Source organism: Chrysochloris asiatica, unplaced genomic scaffold, assembly GCF_000296735.1.
Source record: "Chrysochloris asiatica unplaced genomic scaffold, ChrAsi1.0 scaffold00120, whole genome shotgun sequence".
Classification (NCBI taxonomy): domain Eukaryota; kingdom Metazoa; phylum Chordata; class Mammalia; order Afrosoricida; family Chrysochloridae; genus Chrysochloris; species Chrysochloris asiatica.
This window is the reverse complement of record NW_006408638.1, coordinates 5,152,096-5,160,950: the sequence shown is the minus strand read 5'-3', so window position 1 is coordinate 5,160,950 and position 8,855 is coordinate 5,152,096.

Here is an 8,855-nt window from a genome sequence, read left to right as displayed (position 1 = left end):
CCAGTGAGATGGATTGGCAAAGTGGCAGCATCAATGGCTCAAGCATGGCAACAATTGTGAGACTGGCCCAGGACTGGGCAGTGTTTTGTTCTACTGTGCACAGGGTCACTATTGTCTCTACTGATTCAATGCCACCTAACCACAGTAACAGGTGGCTGCTTATGAAATTTTAAGCTTCCACTTGCCACTCACCAAAGTAGTATGTAGAACATTGTCTTTGTGAACTGTTATGCCAGTTGGCCCTGAGCCTATGGTCCTGAGTTCCTAGGACCAGTGAATCATTCCCACCAGATGTTAGGTTATGTCTAAGAGCTTTCCTAACTTTACCCCCTGTACAATCTACCACATGAATCATGGCTAATATTGCCCAAAGGTAAATAAATACCCACATATAAATATATTGTCTCCCACCCTCTCTCCCACACCCATTTAGCCTATGTACCTACCCATGTATCCACCCATAGATCATTTATTACAAGATTGTCTATATAACAGTAATTATCTCTGTTCCCTTTAACTCTTACACTCCTCTCCATCTCTTCCCCTGCCTGCCTTATGGAAAATACATATGGCAATATCAAAGAGCATTATACAAGCAACCTACTCTCAGATGGATTCATGGTGTGGTTCTGCAGGTTAATGAGCTAGACTGCAAGGTCAGTTTGAATTGCAAGGTCGCAGTTCAAATGCATCGGCTGCTTCTCAGAAACCCTATACAGGGTTGCTATGACTTGGAAATGACTCAATAGCACTTAACGACAACTCTCAGGTGATTCAAGGAAAAAGTATAGGTCAGCAGTTCAAGCTCAACAACTGCTCTGCAGAAGAAAGATGAGGCTGTCTGGACAGCTCCTGTCAGGATTTGCAGTCTTGAAAATTGCCTTAGAGGGTCTCTATGAGTTATAACCGAGTTGATGACGGTGGGTTTGGAGTACCTTTTGATATATCTAGATAGTTGGGGCTAGGTGATTACTGTCTGCTCTGTTTGTTGTCCCAATTTTTCAACAATCAAAAGATACTATATTATGTTTTTTAAATAGCTGCTTTTTGCCAATAGAACAAAACAGAGAGTCCCAAAATTGATTCACAAATATCAACAACTGATTTTTGACAAAGGAACAAAATGATTCAACAAAGAAAGAAGAGTCTTTTCAACAAATGATGTTGGAACAATTGAGTATCCATGTGCAAAACAAAAAAAAAATCTTACTTCATGTTTTATACTATATACAAAAATGAATTCAAAATGTCCATTAATAAATGTGAATGTTGTTATTGTTGCATGCCATCAAGTCAGTTCCGACCCACAGAGATACTGTATAGGGCTTCCAAGGAGTGGCTGGTGAGCTTGAACTGCCGATCCTGTGATTCAAATCGACCTTGTAGTCCTTCTCAGAATCCTGCAGTGCCATACCAGGAACATCATACAAGAAAAGAATGCTTGGCAATAATCAAAATGAATGAATCTCAACATACTTTGGCAGAGTGAAAGAAGTCAGACCTAAAAGAATAGAGCCTGAAATGATTCCATTTATATAAATTTCTAGGTAATGCAAAGTAATCTAAAGAGACAAAGTAGATCAGTGATTTCATGGGGCAGGATGTGACAATGTGTGGGAAATAGCAGGAAGGAAGGTTTGTAATGGAATTTGAATGTATATCAAAACATATCAAGTTGTGCAGTTTATCCTATGCCAATAGAAAGCTACTTTAAAACGACATTTTTTTAAGTAAAATAACACATTAAAGAACATCATTATGCAAAAACTTTGATCCCACAATTATTGTTTTTTTAAGGATGGATTCCTGTAAGGAAATTGATTTGGTCAAAAAGTGGTAGTATTTTTAACATTCTTGAGATGTAAATTACGTTTGGGAAAGCTTCCAAAAATTTGTACTTTTCATGTTTCATCTTAGCCTCACAAACTCAGATAAATAATCTTTAAAACATCTGTTAATTTGGTCATTTAAAATAGCCTCTTGTTTTCATTTATATTAATTTTCCTATGGGCATCATATTTTAAACAGAAAAATAGCAAACTAGAGGAAGTTCAAATGAAGACATTTTGGGTGATGTAGGCTATAGAATTAGATTCTGTGAGGAATGATGTATGGCAGAGGGTGTTCCCCATGGGAACAGAGAGGTGGGAAAGGCATGAGAACTCTCCTCAAGGAACTGTAGTGACATCATTTGAAAGAGGAACTATACCTTAATTGTGCTGTACCAGAGAACAAGAACAAACAGCAAGTTCTATGGTAGATGGAACTCTTCCAGGAAGAAACCTTTAGCTCAGTCTGAGAAAGGACCTTTTTGTTTAAGAGGAGCATTAAAGGATAACAACACTGACAACCACTTAAAGTTAAATGCAATGAAATAGTCTGCCCTCCCATTCCTGTAAGTAATCAAGAAAAGATGGAACACGCCTGGCAGATAAGTTGCAGAGGAAGTTTTGTCTTCAGTTTGGACTAGACAGTCTTGAATCACATGATGTCTTAAAGGTCCTTCTAAAGTTAAGGACTTTTGACTTCATTTCTCTCATGAACCCTCCTTTACCTTTTATTTTTCCTACTTACTTCTGCCATCCTCTGGGAAAAGTGACTTAACTTGTCATTATCTCACATTGTTTGCAAATTGTGGGGTGAGAAATGAAGCCACTTGTTTATAAGAACATAGTGAGCAGCCTTTAAACACACATAACTAAACAAAGATGATTGATGTACTTCAGAGATGAGAAGAGAGATTTCTGGGCGAGTACTTGGTTGGCTCCTTAATTGTGTTAAAATATTCATGACCAGTCCAAAAATGATTATTACCTCTTAATGAATGGCTAACCAGTGCCCATCCCAACTGAAAATCCTGAACAAATTAATAGACAAAATAGTCATTACAAAGATTTCATTTGTTTGCACTTACCCTCCACCAAAGCACTGGAAGGCAATTTGTACCATGCAATGAAAACATGTGCTAAGAAGAAGTATGTTCAGTTCACAGTACATTGAAGAGGGAGAAAGGAGGTATGAAAAGTTTGACAGAATGTCTTCTTTATCTAAAAACCAATTTCAAATAACCAGACCAACTTTACCAAAAATACTGAAGGGTATTCTTTGGACTGAGAAACAACAACAGCCTGAAATTAACATACATGACAGTATTTAATGCAGCTATAAAAGTATCCAAAGTAAAACAAATCTACAAGACTGAAAATAGGGAACCAGAGATATCAATTTATAATGAAGTCAACTACAAAGTAAAAAGGTGAAAATATTGTAGATACAGAACTTTCAAATGGTGAGGATGTCAAATAGCTTTTGAAATAAAACAGACTGCTTTAAATGGGGGGAAAATAAATAAATTACAGGGTAACTTCAAAGTAAATGAATGCATATTAACATCAAAATAAAGGAAAATTGGAAAGTTTTAGTAAACATTCAAACAACAGCAATGAAGAAAATGAAAAGATAACCTACAAACAAAATTAATTCAGTGCAGAAATGTATATGGACAAAGAAATTAGGAACACCACAAAAAAATACACAGCAAAATGACAGTAATCAATTCATACCTATCAATAATTACACTGAATGCAAATAGATTAAGTGCACCAATCAAGAGACAGAGAGTAGAAGAATGTATACAAACTTCAGTACATATACAAAATGAATACCACGCAACGCTTCTGAATAATGACTAATCTGCAGAACACCTCCTTACATGGATGAACTTAGAGGACATAATGCTGAGTGAAATTGTTACTGTTGTTGTTAAGTGTCGTTGAGTTGGTTCTGACTCATAGTGTCCCTCTATAGGGTTTCTGAGGAGCAGATGGTGAGCTTGAACCACCAACCTCATGGTTCGAACTGACCTTGCAGTCCAGTGCATTAATCCACAGCATCACACCAGAAGTCCTAAGAGTCGACAGCATCTGGTATTTCCAGGTGATTTCCAATCCAAGCACTAACCAGGCCCAACCCTGCTTATCTTCGAAGACCCAGAAGAGATTAGGTGCATTCAGGGTAGTATGGCCATGATGTTGTTATTAAGTGCCGCCCAGTCAATTCCAACCCATAGAGACCCTGTATAGAGTTTCCAAGGAGCAGCTGGTAAACTTGAACCACTGAGTTTAAATGACTTTGCAGTCTGACGCATTAGCCCACAGTGCCACAAGTCAATTACAAAAAGGCAAACTTGTAAGTAAAAAGTTAAGAAAAGATTTACTTGCTAAAAGAAACATTCTATGATGGTTACCATTGGTTAGAGGGAAGGGAAAATTAGTCACTGTGTAGCAGGTAGATACATGTTAACTTGGTTGATGTGGAAGACAGTAGACAAGAGGGAATCTGGCACAGGAAACATGAAACTAGTGGAAGACACAGGAAGGAGTGCAAGAATTAAGTAAATACTGTTAACTAATGATACATGGAAGTGGTTACAATCACTATAATGGCAGGATGTGTATGATTTGTTGAATGTGGGACCATTGATCTGTTCTATAAACCTTCACTCAATTCACAATAAAAAGTTAAAAAGTAAACTCTCATGGGATCTAGTCTTTTTGGAGTTAATGAAGTTTAGGTGAACTCCAAAACTATTGCCCTGAGACCATCTTTAAAACGTAAACTAAATATACTCCCTGAAGTTTTCTTAAAGTCAAATAGTAGTTTAGCTTAACTAGTAAAGAACGTCTGCTTTGTTCATTGTACTCTTTTAAGAACTATCTGTGTGGGATGAAACTGACAACAGAAGATTAGCTAGGAAACTGAGGGGGTAGAGAATGTAAGCACTTGGAACAATTCAGAAAAGTATGGTGAGAATGGTTGCCCAATTCAAATAATTTAATAATCAATGTCACTGAATTGTACTTGCAGAAACTTTTTAATTGGTGTATGTTCTCAAAAAACAAATAGAACAAATTACTAAACATATACATCATGAAACCAGGTTGAGAGGGTGTTTTGTACTATGCTACAAAACTTCACTATGAAAGTGAAGAATACTTCAAATATTTACTGATAAACATCAAAGAGCACAGTCTTTGGTATGGATTGCATCTCAATGTCAAGAAAACAAAAATTCTCACCACTTGACCAATAAACAACATTCTTATCAATGGAGAAAAGATTGAAGTTGTCAAGGACTTCACTCTTCTTGGATCAACTACCAACACTCATGGAAGCAGCAGTCAAGAAATCAAATGACGTATTGCATTAGGCAAATCTGCTGCACAAGACTTTAATAAAGTATTGAAGAGCCAAGATCTCAGCTTGAAGACTAAAGTGCCCCTGACCCAAGCCATGGTATTTTCAATAACCTCATATGCATGTGAAAGCTGGACAGTGAATAAGGAAGACCATAGAAGAATTGATGCTTTTGAGTTATGGTGTTGGAAGAAAATATTGAAAGTGCCATGGGCTGCCAAAAGAACCAACAGATCTGTGTTGGAAGAAGTGCAACCAGAGTGCTCCTTGGAGGCCAACATGGCCAAACTTTGTCTCTCATACTTCGGACATATTGTCAGGAGGGACCAGTCACTAGAGTAGGATATCATGTTTGGTAGGGTGGAGGGTCAGAGAAAAAGAGGAAGACCCCCAGAGAGATGGATTGGCAAAGTGGCAGCATCAATGGACTCAAGCGTGGCAATGATAGTGCGGTTGGCCCAGGATCGGGCAGTGTTTCGTTCTGCTGTGCATAAGGTTGCTGTGAGTGGGTACTGACTCGATGGCACCTAACAACAACAACAAGGTTTTTATTTCATTCTGCAAAAAACTGAAGAGTCCCCAAGTTCCTAAGAGAGTAATACAATTTTTTTCAATGAATTATCTCTGAGGAAGTGTTGTGTAGAGAATGAAATGAAGTAGAGAAAAAAAAAATGATAGGAAAAGAAGTTAAGTGGATATTGAAATAGTTGATGTAAGATATGATAACATTTACATATCTGGTGACAATTACCAAAAATGCTTTGAAACTACAAGCTTAAACCATTTCACAAATCTTAGTGTAAATCCCTAAAACCTCTGCTGCTGCTATTATGTCCTGTCAGGTTGGTTCCGACTCATAGCGACCCTGTATAGTATTTCTGAGGCTGCAAATCTTTATGGGAGCAGTAAGCCTCATCTTTCTCCCACGAAGTGGTAAGCAGCCCAACTTGTAACCCACTATGCCACCAGGGCTCCTCCTAAAGCCCCTAGTCTTCCCTTAAAACATTTCCCTCCACATCACCTACATAAAAGGGTGAAGAAACTACATTTACCAGAATTTCTCTTAGGGAATAAAATGTTGTGTAAATCTGAAAGAACTCCTTTAATAAGCCCCTTGATATAATAAAATCTCAAAAGACGTAGCAATAGAAAGTCACTAGATTCCTTCTGTACATTCTTTTATCCAATCAGGAATCCTGGTGTGGTGCTGGACTTCTAACCAAAAGGTTGGCGATTCAGACCCGCCAACCACTCCTCAGAAACTCTAGACAGAGTCACTATGAGTCAGAACCCACTAGAAGGCACTTAACAGCAACAATAAGGATTGACTGACTATTGAGTACCAGACATTGACATACAAAAATGGATTACAAGTACAAAGTTCCTGTTGGCATGAACCTTATACTATAATTATGGTAATTACAAAAGAAAAATTGCCAACAATGTGTGTCAGGATAAAACTACGTTCCATCAGGTTTTCAATGGCTGACTTTTCAAAAGTAGAGCACCTGGCCCTTCCCTCTTCTGAGATGCCTCAGGGTAGACTCATGCCTCCAACCTTTCACTTACAACTGAGTATGGTAGCCATTTTTACCACCCAGGACTCCTTGCTAGTTACAGGACTTTTTATTTTGCTGAGAAACAAAATGAAGAGAGTATGAAAGTATGAGGAAGATAGACGTTGCTCTGACTATTACAGGAAAAGAGAATCATGGTGGTTGGTTATTGTATAGAGAGACGCAAAAAAGTTTGGAAGTGAAGTGGAAACCTAGTGACCACATGCCTAGGGAAAAGAACTTGGGAGAGAAGGCGTGCCAAGTTAGTTTTCTTGTTTTGTTTTGATGTAGTTTGTATAAGAGGATGTGAATTCACTTTCCTTGTCTGTCTCCTCCACAAATACTTTAGCAAGAGCTCATTGTTCACTAATGATTTAGTGTATTAATGAAGGAGAATTGATGCCGAATTTTACACTCAGGTTAGCACTAAACTAAGCAAGACACCCACACATAGGTAGCCCTGTTGGCAGAAGATTTTGTGACGTCTGACTTTGGGACTCACCACATCTTTTCTTCATATAGACACCCCTCATTTTCAACTCTCCAAACCCCTACGACCTCATCCATTTTTCTCTTTTCTTGACAAAGGAACCCAAGCATCCTAAGACTGTTTCTCACTTTGTTTTGGGGGCATTTTTTGTCCTCATTTTTGATAGACACTTATTTTGATAAGTGAGCACTGTGATGCTGTAGGATAAGCACTGGACTGCTAACCACAGGCTAACAGTTGAAACCCACTAGCTTTTCTGTGGGAGAAAAATGAGGCTTTCTGCTCCGGAAAAGATTTACAGCCTCAGAAACATCAGAACTGACTCTGCTGTACATAACAACAATTTTGGTATGCGCCATTCATTATATTTTGATTCTTCATTCAAAACTTTTATTTAAAAATCCTGATATGTGCATATGTCTATTTTCCCCACTAATGTCCTTGAGGCCAAGGATGACATCTCACCCACCTTGATGTTCTCCACAGTACCTGTTAGAGAGCAGTGCTCACTGTGTTGTTGCTGTTAAATTTTGTTGGGTCAGTTCCAACTCATAGCAACCCTATATAGAGTTAGCAGTCTAGTGTTTATCCTACAGCACCACAACAGGACTCCTAGTAGCTCTCAGTAAATATCACAGATCATCGAAGTCCTGGTGGTGTGATGATTCAAGCACTCAGCTGCTAACCAAAAGGTTGTCAATTCAAACCCAGTAACTGATCCACTGGAAACAAATGTGTCAGTCTGCCTCTAGAAAGATTTACAGCCTTGGAACCCCTATAGGGCAAGTCCACTCTGTCCTACAGGGTCTCTATGTGTCAGAATTGACTCAATGCCAGTGGGCGGATTAGTGAAATGGAGAGGAAGCTGCAGCACACACTGCTGCTATATCCGTCTATGCTTCCATCAGGACTGGAGGAAGACTCATTAACAACCTCAGTAACAGTATGCAGATGATACAACCTTGCTTGCTAAAAGCAAAGAGTGGCACTGTGCTCAAGAGTATTTTCTTGGCTGTAACTTTTATTAAGTAGATCACCAGACCTTTCTTGCACAGTACCACTAAGTGGGATTCAACTGCCAACCTAAAGTTTAGTTATTGTTGTTGTTAAGTGTTGTTGAGTCAGTTCCGACCCATAGCGACCCTGTACAGGGTTTCCGAGGCTGTAAATCTTGACAGGAGCAGAAAGCCTCATCTTTCTCCCACGGACTAGCTGGTAGTTTCGAACTGCTAACCTTAAGGTTCGCAGCCCGATTCATAACCACTACGCTACCAGAGCTCTTTATAGTTTAATAGTCAAGTGAAATATTATCTAGCCTTTGGCCCTCTCAAACCTACTTTTCACCACCACTCCCCTACCATTCACCCAATTCCAGCTATGCTGACTTCTTTGCTGTTTGTAAGGAAAGCCAAGAAAACTCTCTCCTCCGTGCCTTTGCACTGCTGCACCTCTGTCTAGAACCTTTGTCCCTCATTTCATTCAGACTTCAGCTCAAGTGTCATTTCATCAGACAGGCCTTCTTTGACATTTTTCTAAAAGAGCAGTTTCTATCATCTCTATTCTAACCATCTTTGACATTTTTCTAAAAGAGCAGTTTCTATCATCTCTATTCT